The following is a 20,884-nucleotide window of genomic DNA, read 5'->3' on the forward strand; positions in this document are numbered from 1 at the left end:
CAAGAAAACCGAATTGAATATCTTAGTAACAAAATAGCTGTAAGCTGTACATATGTTTAACCCCTTTGTTTCTGCTTATCTGACACTAACAAATATATATCTTGACAACTTTCATACAGTTTGACAAAATCCAACCTAAAGAGAATTCAGGCTATATTAAACTTCTATTAAATAAATACAATAAAAAGTAAACATGTCACACTGACAATGTTAATAGATTTCTCAGCACTTATTATTTACATATGTTTTTAGAGCAGGTGGTGCAAATAAAAATGACTACACCCTTAAAGCACAACATTGCATTGGTCATATTAACTAATGTGTGTTTCTTGCTGTTTAATGGACCTGTTTTACTTCCACTGTTTTCTGAATAGATGTTGCTTTCACTGTGCACTGAAACAATGACACCAAACACACTTTGTAATCCCATAGGAACTGAACTGTTTTGATTAAAATAAATCTGTGTTTGTTTGGAGCCTTTATTTATTTCATAACAAACCAAACTACATTGGGTTTGATATAAGCCGCCCACAAAAAAGTGTGAATGGGCCCTTAAATGACCTGACCTAATAATAAATACAAATTATTTAAACATTTATTTTAGTTGATGCAAAGTACAACTGTGTATAGCTCACTGTTGACTTTAGATGGTCACAAGATACGTTTTAAGTGTGTGGGGGGGGGGGGGGGGGGGGGGATCAAATATTTTGCCAAAGTAACAAGTGCATTGTTTTTTTTGTTTGTTTTTTACTCAGCTGCAGGAGATTTTCTGAAAGAAAAATGAAAAAAAGGGGAGAAAAGGAGATGCTGAAAAATCTGCACAGCTGGTAAGGATGGTCATAACAATGGGTACCTTTGATCTCCAAAGCAAGGGTTTTAAAAGATTCAGTACAGGGTTTACTTCTGGCAGCGTTATTGCATTTGAGAGGTTTAAGTAGAAGAGTTCAGTTTTGTAGGTTCTGTAATAATTAAGTGCAATGTAAGCATTTTATAAGTTCAAAAGATTACATTTAAAGTAAGGTGTAAGTGCAAAAAAATCAGATTACAACCAATACAACCAAGGGAGCAATGTTCCAACCAATAAGGATTCAACATTCCTTTTAAGAGCACCTCTGCAACTGTGATAGCAAATGAAGGGCATTTTGAAACAAAACCAAACAAAAGGAGACAAAAGTACAAAAAAATAAAAAATATCCAGCAGCCCAAGTGAGGATGACTAAGCTCCTCAACCAGGATATGAAATAAAAAAAAGTCAGCTATAAGGCTTTGTCTGACCTGCCTGGCACTTGCAGCATCTGCAACCTTCACCACTGGGGCTCAGGTTCAGCATCTGCTTCCCTCAAATCCTGTAATCTTTCCTCTGTAAGTTTAACAGCTGATCCATTATGGAGAGCTATGTTCTATAAAACACAAGAAGCCAGGATGATATTGCTAACCTTCTGAGGAGTGAACTGTGGTGTTCCCCCAGAGATATCCAAACATTGCAATCGCATTTTGACGATTCCAGATGTTCGCTCAATTACAGTACGAACACAATTAAAGGTATGGTGTGACGGAGAGCGAATGAATCCGAATCAAAAATCTCCCTCTCGACCAGTGAGGGCACTGTACAACAGGAGCTGCGGGCTTCCTACTGAATGGTTGGGCAGTTCATCCTGGGGACAGTCGGGAGCCAGCCATTCAGGAAGAGGGCGGCGTTACGGTACCTGGAGTCATCGCCCTAGTACGGTGAGCGAAGTTTCAGTCATGAATTGGAGGAGACGTGATTGAACTAGCTATCGGAGGGGGCGGGGCTTAGGGTACTTTAGGGGGACGTGACACCGTAATCGGCTCCTTTGTTGTGGTTAATGGGAGGAGACAAGGACGGAACCTTGAATGAAGTGTGGGTTCATTGAGAAGTGTTGTGTTTGTTTTGCCACACGGCTGATACGAAGCTGGAGCTGCAGCAAGAAGCCCGGACCTGAACGCGCACGAGCACCAGCACTCAGAGCACCGCACCTGCACCAGAGCACCCAGTTTAGAGACGTGTTTTTGTGTTTATTATTTCGGGACTGCAACCCCTTTGTTTTGTAGCTGGTAATACCCATTGCTGGGTAGAACCAGCTTTATTATTTTGGGTCCAGTTTTCACTGGCAATACCCATTGCTGGGTAGAGCCAGCTTTATTATTTGAAACCCGGTTTAAAAAGGGCATTAAAAGAAACCTGACCGGTAGACTTTGTGTTTGTCCTTTGTTGGAGCACCTCAACTCACCTATACACCGGAGCACTACAAACCACTTTGCCACATATGGTTATACCTCTGTTCGGCAGGGCCGTGTTGTTGAGCAGCAGTGAGTGTAGCCATCGCTTCAGTGGATCCCCGTTGTCCTCCATCAGCCAGCCTCTCAGACTGTCATCCCGCTGAAACGCAGCTGCCACTTGTGAATTAGCAAGGATTAATGACTCAAGAGCGGAGCCAGGATAGTTGGCATACACATTTGTGATGTCATTGTTGCATCACACACTACTTGCACGTTGACATTATCGGTCCCCTTACGATTTATGTAGAGGAGCTTATTCTGTGTTGGTGCACATAGCTGCACATGTGTGCAATCGATGGCTCCCAGGAAATCCATAACTCCCAAGAAAACCCTGCTTTGTATTTTGTTGCAGCTTGTGAGGGGCAGGGACATGGATGAATTCTACTGCCCGCTTTACTAAAGCTGAAGTTAGCACTGTGCATGATACAGCCGACTGGCTCATGCCTGCAGTATAACCCACAGTGGAATGAGCCAGTGGCATAAAATGTTAGTGCAGTGGATACCCATAGTGCTGCAGGCAAACAGTGTGCTCTCTGCATGTCTCCTTCCAGGTCAGCCTGAAGCAGTTGGCATATGTCAGTGATTGTTTGGCTATTGAGGCAAAATTGCTGCATACATTGTGTGTCAGAAAGGCAGATGACTTCTAAATATTTGAAGACGTCTCCTCCGCCTCTGTCTGGCCACATAGAAATCCAGTGCAAACTATTTTTTTTTATTTCTCTTTTTTCTCTCTCTTCTCTTTACCTGCTTCCCTGGTAGTTTTTCAGCGGTATTTATAATCAACCATGTAATTTGCACACAATTTAGACCTGGTTTTCACATGTCAGTTGAAACACAAACGCTAGTACATGTTGATGGTTTGCTAAATCGCTAGAGTTGTATGTAAATGAGGACACTCCCCTAAAGTTCAGCCCATGTCCAGCACAGTTGCTAAATCACATAGGTGGGCAAAGTCTGTTTGCCCACATGTGCTCCTGATTTTGTGCTAAAAAGTGCCAAAAGTGTTTTGTGGTTGCCTTAGGGGTGTACGAACATTTCTAAATAGGGCCCATAACTTTAATATTCATGCCTTCTGTATTTTGACATGCCTTCGGGTATTTTGAATCGGTCTGTTCAGAAGACAGCAAATAAGGTCATTAAAGCACCCTTTGCACTTTGTGAATATGCCTTGGATATGTAGTTCAAAGGATTCTGGGACCAGTGTTCAAATGCTAGATCCGTTTGGTGATGTGTTGTTTAGTTTAGATTTTGTATGCTTTTGTGAGTGATTTACAAGGGCTTAAACATGTTTTTTTTTTCTTTTTATGTCTAAATTGGTTAATCTGAATTTCTTAAAATATTTGTTGAAAACAGGTAATGTGCTGACCAAGATGATAATGTAGCCATTTTCAGATTTAGCTTTGTCCCAGGTCTGGGACAGGTCAAAGAAATTTAATCAAAATAAGGCTTATTATTTAACTTAACAAAACTGACTTTGCTTCAGAAGTGCCAAATGGTTTTATAGTTATGCACTTAATTCACAAAGTCAGCTTTCTCTCAGCTTTTCTTTGTGAATTAAATATCTTTGCCATTTTAGTTACTCCATATCACCATGTTTATTAGAGGTTCAGATCAGACTTTTTATCTGTATTGATGCTCTGTAATACCATTTTCCAGTATTTGAAACTCTTCTCAGTGCACTGATATATACTGTACACTGCTGTAAGTAAATAAGTACAAAAGCTTTATTATTTGTTTTACAGTTCAAATACATAAGTGAAATTAATTTAGTCAAGTTTGATTCCTCAGTACTAGGACATGTGCTGATAATGTGCTTTATGTAATCTTATAATTGTTTGATTAATGCCTTGCATGTTCTAACTTGTTTTATTTTCTTTCTTCTTCCTTCTTTTAACGCATACTGTATTTTGAAATCTGACACTGCATCCTCCTTTTACTGTGTGTAAGAATGTGCAACTTTATGGATATCAGTTTGCACCTATCAACAGCGTATGTATTTCATATTAAAGTAATATACTATCTGCTGTAATAATAATATATGAATAGCTGAATAGTGTTCATGTATGGGTCATATGTTCATAAGTTATATTTCTGTTTTAAATTTGTAGTATTTCATTTCTTATTGATAAAGTCATATGTTAGTAAATAATGCATATCTAATATTATATCCCCTCTTCAGCCTTGTGTGTATAAATGTGGTAGAGTATATAAAGTTTCGTATCCACAATTCCTCAATGTACAATGTAGGTGATTTGTACCATAAGGTGTTTTGTTGAATTGGTCAGGGGTCTGAATACTTTTGCAAGGCACTGTGTGTGTATATAAGTAATATAATATAATTATATATATATATATATATAATATATACGCCGGCAAAAGTCTTACTCTGATGCATTATGAGCAGCAACAATTTACTCAAAACCTCCACTAGTGTTTTCTACTATTATAACAATCTTGACTTGCATAAAGAAGGAAAAACATTGAGTGAAATTTTATCCTAAGCATTATCAACAAGTACAGAGAAACATCATCTGTCTTCGACAAACTCAGGACTGGAAGAGCCAAAAAGCTGTCTAACAAAGAACAATAATACTTGAAAATAATATTCTTAAGGAATAGAAAGAAGACAAGCATTGAATTGATAACAGAACTGGCGGAAGTCACAGGTGTCGTTGTCCATCCATCAACAGTCCAAAGCACCTTTGACCATTGTTCCATAGTCCAATTTCTTGTTGTGCATATTTTAGCCTTTTAGTCTTGTTCCCCTTTCTTAACAGAGGTATTCTTACTGTAACACATCCTTTAAGTCAGGGCTTCTCAAACTCGGTCCTGGGGACCCCCTGTGGCTCCTGGTTTATATTCCAACCGAGCTCTCAGTTACTTAACTAGACCCTTAATTGAACTGATAATGTGCTTAATTAGACATGTTTATTTATTTTCAGCTCGTAAACAATTGCAGTTCAAGTTACTTATCAAATGTTATAGCTAATTTGAAATATGCAACTGTTCAGAGCTGAAAACAAGTGAAAAGGTCTAATTAAGCAAATTTGTAGGGCAAAATTTGTTTTTTATTCAATATCCTTACAACAATAAAGGGACCACAAAAATAGTTCCATTTGTAAATCTGAACTACACACTAAGTTAAGATGAGTAATTTGATCACTCTGGGGTCCTTCAAGAAGCTACTTGATGAAATTTTGGGATCAATATACTACTAACAACCAAAGGAGCAAGACGGGCCGAATGGCTTCCTCTCGTTTGTAAACTTTCTTATGTTCTTAATTGAAACATGCAAAAGTAAGTAAATATACAGGGTGATTAGAAAGTAAGTTTATTAAATGTGGTAAACTTCTAATCACCTTGTATTTGTTTTTGATGTGTTGAATTTTACATTGCCATTGAAAAGATCCACCAGGAAGCGGAGTTAAGACGGCAATGAATTCATTTTTTGTTAATAATAGTGACGTCTCAGATTTTAGTAATTTTGCAAGGTCTGTGTCGGAGAGGGGTGGATAATGTGCAGAAGTGTCTTTTTTTGTTTTTCTGTAGCGTTTACAAACCGCTAAAAATACATTGTTTGAAGTGGCAAAGTCAGGGTGAGTGAGTATAAAGATAGCATTTTCTTTTTTCTTCCAGTTCATTTAATTGTTCTTCATCCAAATCAGCATGTCTGCTTACTACTTTGGGATTGTGTTGCTGGTAATTGGTCATTCAATTCTCTAGTTACTGTACATCTGTACCTGAAAACAATATGGCTACCGTTACTTTAAATTCAGTGAGGCAGCGCAGTGATTTCAAATATGTGACAAGGCCAACTCCCCATATTCGTCCAATATACAGACAGCTGGAACCTTTTCCAACCAATCACTATCTGTTCCAACAATAGGGCTATAGTTTATATAATATATATAATATATATATATATATATATATATATATATATATATATATTATATATATATATATATATATATATATATATATATACTATATATATATACATACATATACATACATACATACATACATACATACACACACACACACACACACACACACACACACACACACACACACACACAAGGTATTCCATTGGTTTGTGTACAATGTCTGTGCCGACAGTGAGGGGAACATATAATCTGTTAAGAATAAATTAATCATGCAACATGGTGTATAGCAGCAGTTCAGTATTTCCTAAATATTTCTTCTAATAGGTAAAAAGTACAATACTTATGCGGTTGTGTGGCAATGTGCCCCGTCCCTGTGTGTATTTGTGTGTTATATGTTGCGTGTGGTGTGTTAATGTTGGTGTGTAGTCATTGGTACACGGGATATAAATGGGTCTGTGTAACACAAGGGATTTAGAATGTATATTTATATTTAGGCACAAGGATTGCACATCACTCCATGTGCAGATTAAAAGGTATATAATATGTGGACACGGGAGTGCACTAATTTAATTAACATGCAGTTGTACCGAGATTCCAATTGCAATTGAATGATTGATTAGCAAGAGAGTCTCGGTACAGCTGCATAAAAGCATGCATGTTTCAGTCACTCAGGGTTGGTGTTCGGTGAGTGGAGAACGGGTGTGGAGAAGGAGAGTAAAACAAAGTAAAGTAAAAGAAAGTAAATAGAATCTGTTTTGACACACAGTGTTTGTCTGTTAGTCCACTGTTTGTTTAAGTGTTAGTCCGTTTTGTTTGTCTGTTTATTTTGGCTCAAGTGCCATGTCCTGTTTTGGTGCTAGTGTTTTTGTTACAACCTTTTTATTTTCTGTCTATTTAATTATTAAACTGCACATCAGCGCCTTCACCAATTCAAAACCTGCGTTTTGTGTCGGTTCCTGTTTCTGGTCTGATGTCACCCACTACAGCCGTCTTTGTGAGAGGTTGTCAGGGCTTGTTTTCAAAATGTCGGCCCGGGCATTGTATACAAACCAATGCAGAGAGAATGTGTATGTCTTCAGTCATATGACCCAATGCGGTGAACATTGAGACTAGCAAGTGGGTATAACACACTAGCCAATGTAAGGGAATCGCATTGCAAAATGTTTAAACTTTGCTAGCCGACTGAAGTCAATTAGCCCATTCTATAAAGTCGCATCTGAAACCATGGTGCATCGCTATTGACTGTATCGGGCAGTGTGTCCTGGGCATTAGATTTTTGCTGTAATTACTGTATTATTAGAGTGCTGGTCGCACCCCACTAGAAAGTTTGACACCCCACCAGTTGGGAACCGCTGATTTATTGGTGTAATTGAGCAAACATGAGCTATATGTGCTATTAGTCATGCCTTAAGTAATCTTAAATGGCTACAACAGTTGAGATGATGGAGGACAGTATTTTCCAGGAAGTAATAAAATATGATAGCAACCAAAGTTCACAATCATGAAAAAATTGGGGTTTTTTTGTGTTTAAAATCAGTTAAACAAGAGCTCAAGTAACACCCTCATAGCCACATGCAGGCTTGGTTTTCAGAAATGGGAACACTTTAGAACAGTCAAAGCTCAATCAAGGACCACTTGAAATGTAATGGCCATTGTCTTGCATTTAGAAACACGATTCTAACTGTAAAACAGGTGTACCTGTATAAACACGTTGCTTTGAGACACGATAGCCATATTAATCTTAAAAGACCCTCGTAGGAGTAACATTCTGGGACCCCCATGCTTCATCAGTTTTGAAAAGTGATATTTTGTCTTTTTCTTTGTAGTTTTTGTTTACATTTAAAACACAGTAACCTTTAAGTATGTTTTGAAACTTCAAGAATGAGTTAATGCAGGGACTCTGAATCATGCAGTTTAATATTACTTTTAAGCATCTATCTGTGATTGTATCTTTTAATTCACATTAGTTTTTTGGGGCACATAAAAACAAGAAAAGAAAAACCTTTTCATGCTCACATGACAGAGTTCCCCTTTAAAGCTGCGGTTGGGCTTTCCCCCATATATTATCATAAATTTAGAGCTTTTATGATATTAGATAGAAATATTACTGTGCATTAAAGGATATTCCCTTAATTAGCTGTGGGATCATGCCATAAATCTCTCCCTGAAGATTCTGAAGTGTTTAGTTAAAGTGGTGTTTTTCAGGTGTGTCGCCTTTCATTATTCCTTGAGGGCATAAAAGATAAAAAGAAAAGAAAAACAAAAAAATACAAAACCGAGCAAGTCACACATCTTTTTTTTTTTTTTTTTAGGATGTATTGATTCATTGCTTTTTATTTGTTGTTTTCCTTTTTAATTATATTTTTACTAAACAATTTGTCTTTGTAAAATACATTAACAATTAGCTTTACTATAAATTAATGAAATGAACAAGTTACTGACATAAAGTAGAAATCCTCTTTGTCAGTGGTTTGTTAATTTCATTAAATATACCTGAACTTTTTGTGGTTGATTTCCAAGGTTTTGCCAGGTTTCACTTGCCAGACTAGTACTTGTCAGATATTTCTATTAATAGGTAGGTGCTTTTTTTTTTTATTGACACCGATTAAAGCTTTAAGTTCTCATGACTTGTATTAATATGGTATGCAATCACCCACCATCAGATTGCCTCATCAGGCAGTAGATTGCCTTTTTTTTTAAAGAGATAATTAGCTATAATCTTTTTTTTTTCTAATATGTAATGCATTTCCAATGTAGTCACAGTAATGTGATGTTACATGCAATGCAATATTTTTCCTTCATTCCTTTATTTACTTTGATAGTTCTAATAGTTATGTCTCTCAAAACTTCTACAGGTTCTTAAAGATACTAAGGAGCATGCCCCTAGAAGCTCCTGGGTTATACTGAGACGCAGCACAAGCCAGGTACTCTCTTCAGACCTTGCAGGGGTACAATATGCCTCTTGTCTGGTCATTCTTTTCTTTTTTTCGAATTATATGTATTGATTTTTCGAATTATATGTATTGACAATTTTTTTTTTTTTTTTTGTAGACCATTTTTATATATAGATATTAATTGGTTAAAACCTTAATGTATTCATTGTAAAACCTATTTAATTTATTATTCTCATCACAAACTGTTTTGATTAGATTTGGTTTGTTTAAGGCGGTATTTTTTTATTCCTTTTTAAATAAGTTTAATATAACTTATAATATATTGTCTTTGGTTTTGGATTCTGTTTTTTTATGTCGGTGATCCTGTCCAGCTCTGGTTGTATTGTGCGCATAGTGCAAAGGGTGGAAACTGGTATCTTAAGGCCTCATGCTGGATGCACTGTGAGCTTTGTGAAACTGTAGAAGAAAATAAAAGTAGTATATTCTACCTACAGTATATATGCATGACTGAGCTCTTCTAAAATGCACGTTACTGTGTAACCAAAAATATATCACTTTACAGGAGTTAAATATTGTGTGAGCCTGAACATCAGTTTGATTGTCGCCTCTTATCTAGTGAAAGAATCATTTTACAGTAAAGGCTGGGATTGCCAGGGATTGTAAATTGCATGATTTCAATAAACTCGCCTATTGCTGTGTCTCTAAAACTCTCTGGTGGTAGAATATGAACATATTCAGGAACTTTCTAATGTATTATTAAGACTTATCTTCTTTTCTTTAGGATCACAATTGAAATAATATATTTGTAACCCATGAAGCACATTCAATTCAATTTAGCTTACTATGATCATGTCTCTTTATTTTAAACACTCTGAAACAATAGGATTTTAGACTAGAGGTATAGAAGTAGCACGGTCTGGAGTATTTTGAATGCTGTGGTTACATAGGAAAGGACTGTTTGGCAATTAATACATTGGCATGAGTTTCTTTTTGCAACTTGAGCATGGAAAACTAGTTTTTCTGCTCATTAACACCTTTGTAACAACATTGTTACTTGTATGAATTGATCTTGTATGCTAATACAGACTCGTTGTAAATAAACACATTAGTATGCGATTATCTGTGCTACTTTTTTTTAACTCGTCAAGTTACTTTTTCCAGATGTTGGGGGAAAATGCTTTTAAGTGTCTTTGTTCTACATTCAGCAGGCTTAGAATGAGAGTAAAAACAACAAAAACAGATAACCACAAACTTAGTAATATTTCTATTCTGATAATGATATGATGTTGAAAATCATATAACTAATTAATTTGTTTGAATTTTGATTCTAGTGATTTATTGTCTGCTGTTTTTCTGAACATGTTTTGGATTCTGTAACCAAAAAAGTAGTGTATCTTGCGTATTGTTTTAATCTTTTCTGTCATATTTGCACCTATATGCATGAATATTAAACAATTGTGTCTATGATTAATTTCCCATTGTGCCTGTGTATTTGATGTGTGTATGCAATTAATGTATTTGTGTTTTGCATTCCTAATCTTCGTGATTTATGTTGCTCATTTTAATGGGTGAGCTCACTGATTTCATCTCCTCCTGTTCTTTTCCATATTGAAATATCCACATAGTTTTTTAAATCGTCTTTTTTTCAGCATGCAGAAGAGAATATGATGGTAGACACAACACTCCTGGTCCATTTCTTTGGAAAGAAAGGGAAGGCTGAGCTCAACTATGACGACTTTTACAGGTGTAAAAATGTTCATAAATATTGTATTCTAGTACATTCTGTAAACCTAACCAGGTCTATCTGTAGTGTATTTGAGCTTTGGGTAATAAGAAAAATAAAGTACATCATCATGCTCCAGGAACCGTTGTAGATGATATCTGTATCAATTTCCTACATGCCACAAAAGCACGGTTTTGTTTACTGTGGTTGTGTTCAGTGACAGGTAGAAAGTAAGTTATGTTAATATTGTCACTGTAGAAATATATTGTTGTCTGCATATCATTTATTTTTTTCTTAATTTTAACTGATTTTTAGATTTATGGTTAATCTACAGACAGAGGTTCTGGTGATTGAGTTCCTAACCTACTCCAAAGGGATGACTACCATTAGTGAAGAAGACTTTGCTCACGTTCTGTTACGTTACACAAATGTGAAGAACATAAGCAGCTATCTAGATAGCGTTCGGCAGAGGATTTCAGAAGAAAAGGTACAAGATACGTGCTTTCTTGCTGTCTCACACTGTTTAAAGACTTTTTAGAGACGGGTTGTTTAGGAATGTTGTAGTACATTCTGTCCACTTTCCCACAATCCTGACACCTGACTAGCTGAGCTCACTGAGTTGTTTATTTTGTAAATATGTAAACTGCTTGCAGTAACCTGAATACCGTAGTAATTATTAAACTATGCTTGATATATATATATATATATATATATATATATATATATATTTATATTATATATATATGAATATATAGAATATATGGATAACCTATTTTTGGATATTAAACAATACATGAGGAAAAGTGCTTCTATGGGCAAATACAGAATATTCTGAAAAACTCATGGCTAATAGCATAAAGCAGAACCTAAGCAACCAATAGTTGCCGAATTTCAAGTTTCAAACATTCTGGAACTCTACAGGTAATTTACACAAGCAAACTAAGAATAAAAATAAACTGATATTATGTTGGTAATAAAAGTGCTTAAGACTTACAAACAAATTAGTTTCCTTTTTTATTATTAGTCATCGTATCAGTGGTTTAGTTATTTATAGTCATTTGAATTTAACAACTCTTGCTTTAACTGTGTCTACCCTTTTCCAACATTGTTTCCTGTTCCACATAGAGGGACATTTATTTAAAAATGTTGACACGGCATCATGATAAAAAAGCAAGGCAATTTCCACAATTTAGGTGTTGTATACCAATGCTGGCTTGCAGATAAGTAAAATAAAATACATCTACAGCCATCTTTTGCATGGCAAAAAGCTGAAATTCTAAATATGCATTGGCAAAGTGTTTTTTTTTTTTTTTTTTTTTTTTAATAACGAACTGGAATGCCATTCAGTCAGTATGCGATTGCAACGTAATACACTGAGGATAAAATGTGCTGCTGTTTAATGTTAGTTTGTACTTTACAGATTCTATAAAAATGTGTTACTGGTACACTAAACAGAGGCTTTAACATGTTTAAAGGTGGCAGTCTTAGTGACCGCTTACCTGAAATTCTAAATATGCATTGGCAAAGTGTACAGTTTTATAGTACTGACAGCTTTAGATTTTATCATTTAATATGCATGTTACCAACATAGGTTATTAAGAAGTATTGTTCAAACTTTTAAGTTTTGGTCAGGGTTAAATTGAGTTGCAGATAATTATTCATGTGTTCAAACATATTCTAGAAAGTCAGAATGACAGTGTTATGATTGGGAGCAACTCAATCCTAATCAAAGGGCTGGGCGGAACTCTGCGGTTGACAGTAGAGGTCATTCATTGATCTGATCTGTCTAATTGTTTAGTAAAGTAGCTCTTATAAACGATCATTGATAGATTACTATTTATAATGAAGTGGGTCTTACCTCTGGGTTAAGAAGTATATTTAAGGAGTTTAACTAGTAAACATAGGAATGCATCCTTTGTAACTCATTAGATCATTTGTTGAATAGAAGGTGTCTGTTGTCAGAGTGTCTAAGTGATTTGAAGAATTTAATGGTAGATGAATGCATCAGTGCAAATCAATAGAATGTGATTATTATTATTATTATTATTATTATTATTATTATTATTATTATTATTATTATTATTATTATTATTATTTCTTGGCCGACACCCTACCCAGGGCGATGTACGGTTGTATACAAAAATGCATATCAAGAATTACAGTACAATTGAGCACAAGATCCAAAATACAATGACTTCAGTTGTAATAAGAGCAAATTCAAAACACACTACAATTTGATATCAGGGCAGTTTGACAGCAGATAAGTGTTGATAGTTACGTCAGGGTTAGATACGAGTGCAAGTGAAATACAAAATACTATAGATTGGGTTACGTGCAGGATTCAATACAGTAAAATAGGGAGTAGATAAGTGCAAGTTAAAGTGTATTAACAGAGTGCTATCTTGTCCAGAAGGGAAGACTAGAGTTTTACAGGTGTTGTCTGAAGAGATGTGTCTTGAGGAGGCGCAGGAAGGTGGTCAGGGACTGGGCAGTCCTGACATCCATGGGAAAGTCATTCCACCACTGCGGGGCGAGGGTGAAGAAGAACCAGGAGCGGGCTTTGGAGGCAGGAGAATGTAGAGGAGATACAACCAGTCTTCTAGTGCAGGCGGAGCAGAGAGGTCGGGTCGGGGTGTAGCTGGGTGCAGTCTGGTCAAGGTGAGTACAAGAGTCTTCAACTGGATGCGAGTGATGATCGGGAGCCACTGCAGTGATCGGAGCAGTGGAGTAGCATGGGAGAAGCAAGGCCGAGGGAACACCAGGTGAGCAGCGAGTTCTGGATGAGCTGGAGCGGACGGGTGGTGGATGCAGGGAGGCCTGCCAGGAGGGAGTTGCAGTAGTCTAGGTGGGAGAGGCTGTTTTGAATATATGTCTTGTTTGTGTTAATGCAAGTATCAGGTTAAACTTGCAAATGACTTGACTTTCTTTAAATGTAAACATGTTGTATTAGTAGCATTAAGCTAGTAATGTAAAGGAGCACGTGCCACCTTGCTGTTCTTACAAGTTCAAGAATGCATCAAGTAAAAAAAAATAACTTAAAAATCTTTTACCTTTATCTACATATTGTTGTCTAACCTTCAGACATTTCACTGCTTTGTAGTTATTTGGTTCCAATATTTACCTGTTGTATTCACAAGCTGATGATGTTATTACTATGTAACATTTCCCTTCCATTAAAAAGTAAAATGTAATTCTTTCTTTTTTATGCAGGGTCTTACATTTGATGAGTTTAGGTCATTCTTCCAGTTCTTGAACAACTTGGAGGATTTCGCAATTGCAATGCAAATGTACAATTTTACAAACTGATCAATTGGGCAAGGTATGGTGAATTTTAGGGTTTTTTGTATGGATTTATGCTTTAACCTTAAATGTTTCCTTTTCCATTTGTATGTTTTGGCATTTTTTCCTAGTCTGCCATGCTGATAGCAACATTTGTTTAATTTGTTACAGGAATATTTTAAGTACTGTGTATGCACACTATTATGACCTGCTTTTTTCATGGTGCCAATTGGCTGAGCTATGTAAGGCTATATCGTCAGAACCACTCCACCAAATTAAAACTTTGCATAAACATCTGTTACACACTGTGAATGTAGCACACAGTGACCCACTAGCCCTGGATTAGCAAATCTATTAAAACCTGTATTCTTGGAACTCATTTCTTAAATTTGATTAATTTGATTATGCTTTTCATGGCAATTTGAGATATATATATATATACACACATACATACATACATACATATACATACACAGCTCTGCAAAAAATTAAGAGACCACAGCAAATTTTTCTTAAATCGGCATCTCTACATGTATGGCAGCCATTCCATTCCAGTGTCTGTTGAATTCCAACACAGGCACACCTCATTCTACTGAATGAGATACTGATTAGGGGATCACCTGAACCAAATCTTATTTAACGAGGAAAAGTATAAAAACCACTCCTGTGATCATCACTATCCTCTTGCAATAGGACCAGCTGGATGGCAAAACAGTGCTAGTGGTACCTCAAAAGTAATTGGAATAAAAAAATAACTGTTGACCATGCCCAAAGAGTTGAAAAGGAAAGTTTTGAGTGAGGAAAAGAAGGGTTCAATTCTGTCTTTACTGGCAGAGGGATACAGTGAGCGTCGGGTTGCTTCCATCCTTAAAATTTCAAAGACGGCGGTTCATAAGAAGCAGCACACATTGGGGACAACAAAGCTACAGACCGGCAGAGGGCGAAAACGACTCTCCACTGACCGGGATGACCGCCAACTCATTCGAATGTCACTCAGCAACCGTAGGATGACATCAAGTGACCTACAAAAAGAATGGCAAACGGCAGCTGGGGTGAAGTGCACGGCGAGGACGGTTTGAAACAGGCTCCTAGGGGCAGGGCTGAAGTCGTGCAAAGCTAGAAAAAAGCCCTTCATCAATGAGAAGTAAAGAAGAGCCAGGCTGAGGTTTACAAAAGACCATAAGGATTGGACCGTAGAGGACTGGAGTAAGGTCATCTTCTCTGATGAGTCCAATTTTCAGCTTTGCCCAACACCTGGTCATCTAATGGTTAGATGGAGACCTGGAGAGGCCTACAAGCCACAGTGTCTCGCACTCACTGTGAAATGTGGTGGAGGATCGGTGATGATCTGGGGGTGCTTCAGCAAGGCTAGAATCGGGCAGATTTGTCTTTGTGAAGGATGCATAAATCAAGCAAAGTACAAGGTTTTCCATGAAGAAAACTTGCTTCCTTCTGCTCTGACAATGTTCCCCAACTCTGAGGATTGGTTTTTCCAGCAGGACAATGCTCCATGCCACACAGCCAGGTCAATCAAGGTGTGGATGGAGGACCACCAGGTCAAGACCCTGTCATGGCCAGCCCAATCTCCAGACCTGAACCCCATTGAAAACCTCTGGAATGTGATCAAGAGGAAGATGAATGGTCACAAGCCATCAAACAAAGCCGAGCTGCTTGAATTTTTGCGCCAGGAGTGGCATAAAGTCACCCAACATCAATGTGAAAGACTGGTGGAGAGCATGCCAAGACGCATAAAAGCTGTGATTGAAAATCGGGGTTATTCCACCAAATATTGATTTCTGAACTCTTCCTAAGTTAAAACATTAGTATTGTGTTGTTTAAAAATGAATATGAACTTATTTTCTTTGCATTATTCGAGGTCTGACAACACTGCATCTTTTTTGTTATTTTGACCAGTTGTCATTTTCTGCAAATAAATGCTCTAAATGACAATATTTTTATTTGGAATTTGGGAGAAATATTGTCAGTAGTTTATAGAATAAAACCAAAATGTTCATTTTACCCAAGCACATACCTATAAATAGTAAAACCAGAGAAACTGATAATTTTGCAGTGGTCTCTTAATTTTTTCCAGAGCTGTATATATATATATATATATATATATATATATATATATATATATATATATATATATATATATATATATATGGGTGTGTGTGTAGCAACAAGATTAAAACTGTCCCAGCATTTGGTGAACACTGTCTTCAAAATCTTCAATGTCAACCGAAATGAGAGTTTATTGGAATCATGAAGGACAGGCTGCACAGAGGGTCTCGAGTAAGAAGTTTTTATAATCTGTAACCCAATACTGATGATACCGCAATTGTATTCTAAGCAGAATACATTTAAATGAAAACCGATAATCTATGTATGCATTGTAATGTAAGAATATAGGTTATGTAGTTTATCAGTACACATGATAGATTGCAGGGGTGCAGTTCTGGAACTATAGTGCTAAATTCTAGTGCCAGTGTGTCTTATATAGCGCCAGCAACATAAAATTCTGGCGCCAGTAGACATGTTTTATTTATTTATCTATTTATTTATTAATGTATTCATTTTTATTTCTTCCTCAGCAACCATAGATGATGATGGTTTCTCATTGGGTCTGGATTACTCACATCACCCACCCCACACATCCACAAAACACAAAAAACGAATTGGGGTGGGGGGGTTATTAAGGTGGGGTTTGATAATTTAGCATCAGTAGGCTCTCTGGTGCTAAACTTTTAAAATAGTTTAACAACAATTTTCAAAATGATTGGCACACTTGGATTATCATAAATTATTTTTGAATTCTGTCGCTAACTAACCTAGTAATGAAACTGGCATGTAGATTGTTGCTGTTTTGTTTAGTTTTTCTTTCCAATTATCAAAAAAAAAATTGATTTCTTAATGTTTCATTGGCTCTTTAATTGTTCATCTCCTTCCCATTGGAGTAGACAATAGAAACATTTGAAAAGTTAAAAAGGGATAATTAAATTAAAATATGACCATATACTAATTGGAATCTATGCCAATAATTCTATGCTTCTAACAATATATGTCACAAATTACATGGCAACGTGGACATCAATGTCAACTGAACCATATTGCTGCTTTATTGGGAGGTGCTTTTTCTCTTCTTTTTCTCTGTTGCTTCCCCACTGCCACATGCTTCTAATTTTGCTTTTCTATACACAGCCATGTAGAAAGTATAATACAGTGGCTCTCAAAAGTATTCACACCCTTGGACTTTTCCATATTTTATTGTGTAACAACATGGAAGCAAAATGGATTTAATTAGGAGTTTGTGTCACCGATCAACACAATGTCAAAGTGAAAAATAAAATCTACATATTGTTCTAAATTAATTACAAATATAAAACAGAAAATAATAGATTGGAGGGGTGAATACTTTTGAGAGCCACTGTAGATGGTTTGGGAGTGATTCAGACATACATTTTTGACCACTTGCAGAGAATTGCAGATTTATTTTTTTTTTTTTTTTAATTTATTTATTTATTTTGTGGGGGGAGGGGGTAATTTCAGTTACAGTACTGTCCAGAACAATATTAACCTTTTTCTTTGTTTAACTTTCCCCTGAATTCTACATCACAGAACTCCACACAGCCTACCCAGTTTCTGAAGAAACATTCCAGCCAATATTTCTGTTTTACTGTTTATTGTATGTTGTACTTTACTGCCACCTAGTGGTCTTTTTTTTTCTTTTAACCCTTAACCATTGCTAATCCATTACTTTGTCAGTAACATGCACACAACAAAATATGATCATTTCAAATGCTGTTTATTTAATGATATGGATTTTGTAGGGGAGAAGGAGTCTGCACGAGTGTAGTATGACAACATTTTTCCACTTTCAATTCCGTGCCTTGTAAATGTGTGGTCCTGGAATCCTGTATGACTTAAACTATTGTTACAGTAGTGTTGTCAGTTAGTTAACTCTTAATGCTGACAGAATGTGCTTTCAATAAGTGTAATGCTGTATTAACCAAAAACTAACATACTTGTTTTGCCACTTTTTTCTTGTTCTGTCACTTTCATCACTTGCTCACTTTGTCTCTACATACCACCAGCCACTGCTATACATCCTTTGGATGCTGCCACATTGTTTAATGCCTACATCAGGGGTACAAAACTGTACAGAGGTACACTACCTTCAAATCCTGCATCAAAAATGAACTCTTCAGCAAATAAGTATATTCTGTTCATGAATATTCCATTATTTGCATTCTGTTGTTGTTAAGCATGCATGCCGTTAAGTGATAATCCTCGTTTTAGAATTATGTTGCTTGCATTACTTTGGTACAAAGGTAGATAGAGTATCTGAACAGATGGGTATCTCCTCAAATGTCATTAATGAGTTTCTAGTTGTATATTCCTAGTGTGGAAAAAAATATGTTCATGAAGTACTGTGGTATTTTCACAGATGTGTAGAGTAGAATTAACATAGAATGTCATGTATGTTCATCTAGTATTCTATTTATATATGGAAAAGTAGTTTGGGTAAACCTAAATTTAATTTCAAACTAAATTTAGGTTATCACTTTCCCTATAACAAGTACTGCATCTGCTTAGTAAAATGGTGTGATTCACCACGTCACGCTGTCGGTGGCTTTGTGATCCAGTATAAACCTCTGTTTATATTTTAATTGTATGAACTGTCCTGTGTGGCTACTGGGTTGCAGGTATGATGGTGACTTTTGTGCCTACAGGGTCAGAAAGACATTTTTTGGCAAGCAGCTTCACTGTTCAGAGGAACACAGCTGTCATGCGAGATCCCTGACCGGCAAATTAAACCTTCCCACCAGCAATGTGGCTAATTACATTGCCGCTGGGCGGCCCTCCAGCTCAGCAACCAACAGCCTAGATTTGATTCGAGTCTGCATGGATGTAGCGCCCTGTGCTGAAGGCATTGGCTTTTACCATTATGCCATGGGGGCATTTTGTTCAATTTTAAAAGCAAATATTCTACACAGTATAACAAGCTAAATCATTCCTGTGTGTAACGTACAAAATGCAGAGCCGCTGTGTTGCTGCCAAATAATGATAATAAACACTGTAATACAATGTAGAAAAGTATATCCTACCATTTTGGTTTTGTTGTGGAATAGAATCTGAAATAAAATAAGCTCAGTGGGAATTTGGTCGTTTTTAAAAGCGTTTTTATTTAAGTAAATTTAACACATTTCCACAGAACGTTAATCCATGAAAGAGTTTAATTGCAAAATATAATGCACAAGAACTGACAGTAGATTTTCTTTTGTCTTTTATGCAAACATGAGTAACACTTATGGCTCCTTATGAACAACTTTTTTTTAACATTATATTTAGGGCTTCTGGGATTTCAGAATTTAAAAACTTTCATGACCATGAAACAGGTAAACATCGGTTAAAACAACTCTCCTACCCATGTTCCACAATATAAACTAGTAAAAATTGGTATACATAAACAACTTGAACAGTAATGTAATAGTAACAGTACTAAAACAACGTTATACTCGCAGCTTGTAACTCTAGTAAAAGACGTTTACTTGCCTAAAATGATGCCAGGCCAAATGAAGGAATTATGGAAAATAAATGTGGACTCCGTTGAAATGAACTTTGTACATCCAACTTAAACATAAAAATTACCTTTTCAACAACAAAGTATTAAAATGAATAAATTCTGCTTTGATTGTAGTAAATACATTTTTCCAAGCTGGCAGTAGCCATTGAGGAATGTTCTGGACTTTACAGAAAATGTTAGAGGTGTGTGTTTGTCCACAACACACAACTCCTCCCCCACGTCGTCCTCCCTCGTAGGGCAGGTTTACTTCCCCGTATTCTTAGCAGCGCAAGCAAGGAGGAGGTGAAATCAAACTACTTAATCAATGCAATCTGCTCTGCCACACCAGCTGCTCACTCTCTCTCTTGCAGCGGCGTCGGCTCCCACGCTGCTCACTCTAGTCTGTTAACCAGCTTTGCTCACTTTTTTAATACAAGCAAAGAGATGGCATCCGCTCCTCCTCTCCTGACTCTGCTTCCTCATCCGCCGCTCCAGTTAACACTACTTTCTCCCGTGCCCTTCTCCAGCTTGCTTGCTTGCTTACTGCTGGCTGCTGGATTCTCGCTCTGGTTCTGGCTGTCTCAACTGCATCTCTCTGCTCCCATCTTCTCACTCACTCAGCTGCTTCTTATAGGGCTCTTAATTAAGGTACATAAAGACCTTTTGATTTTGTGTTGCATGTTCCCATGTGTTGCTACAACTGTTTACGTAAGGTGTGTGTATTGTTTTCTTTACATTTTGACCACTTTTTTAAACTTTTGAATTGCATTCCCTGACTCAAGTTGGCTCACTGGTGAATCCATCTCAGATGATGATGGTAAATGTAGTTCTGAGAGGTCCATGCAGGTACATGGGAAGCCATCGAGGCAGGGAATGCAATTTAAAAGTTTAAAAAAGTGGTACAAATGTAACATAAATAAATAAATAAAACAATACACACACCTTACATAAACAGTTGTAGCAACACATGGGAGTATGTAACACAATAAAATAAAAAAGGTCCTCATGTACCCTTTAACACTAATAGTAAATTGGTTATTTTAATGCACCTGGGGAGGTGGACCCGATATGAACACTGGGAAACTGCATTAGTAACAATGCCACTTGACAACAATGCCTGACAACAGCCGATTCTCGGTAGTGATCTACAGTAACGTTGCAGGACGTGCTGAAGAGCTTACCTCCATCACTGTGTAAAATGCTGCAGACACATTTTTAGCGTTTTTAGAGA

The 20,884-nt window shown here is 36.6% G+C and overlaps 1 pseudogene; it reads left to right on the top strand.

Moving 5' to 3' along the window:
* LOC121322065 overlaps positions 1-18,302 on the top strand; it is a 50,876-nt pseudogene extending 32,574 nt beyond the window's left edge.
* The last annotated feature ends 2,582 nt before the right edge of the window (positions 18,303-20,884 follow it).

This window comes from Polyodon spathula, chromosome 1, assembly GCF_017654505.1.
Source record: "Polyodon spathula isolate WHYD16114869_AA chromosome 1, ASM1765450v1, whole genome shotgun sequence".
NCBI lineage: Eukaryota > Metazoa > Chordata > Actinopteri > Acipenseriformes > Polyodontidae > Polyodon > Polyodon spathula.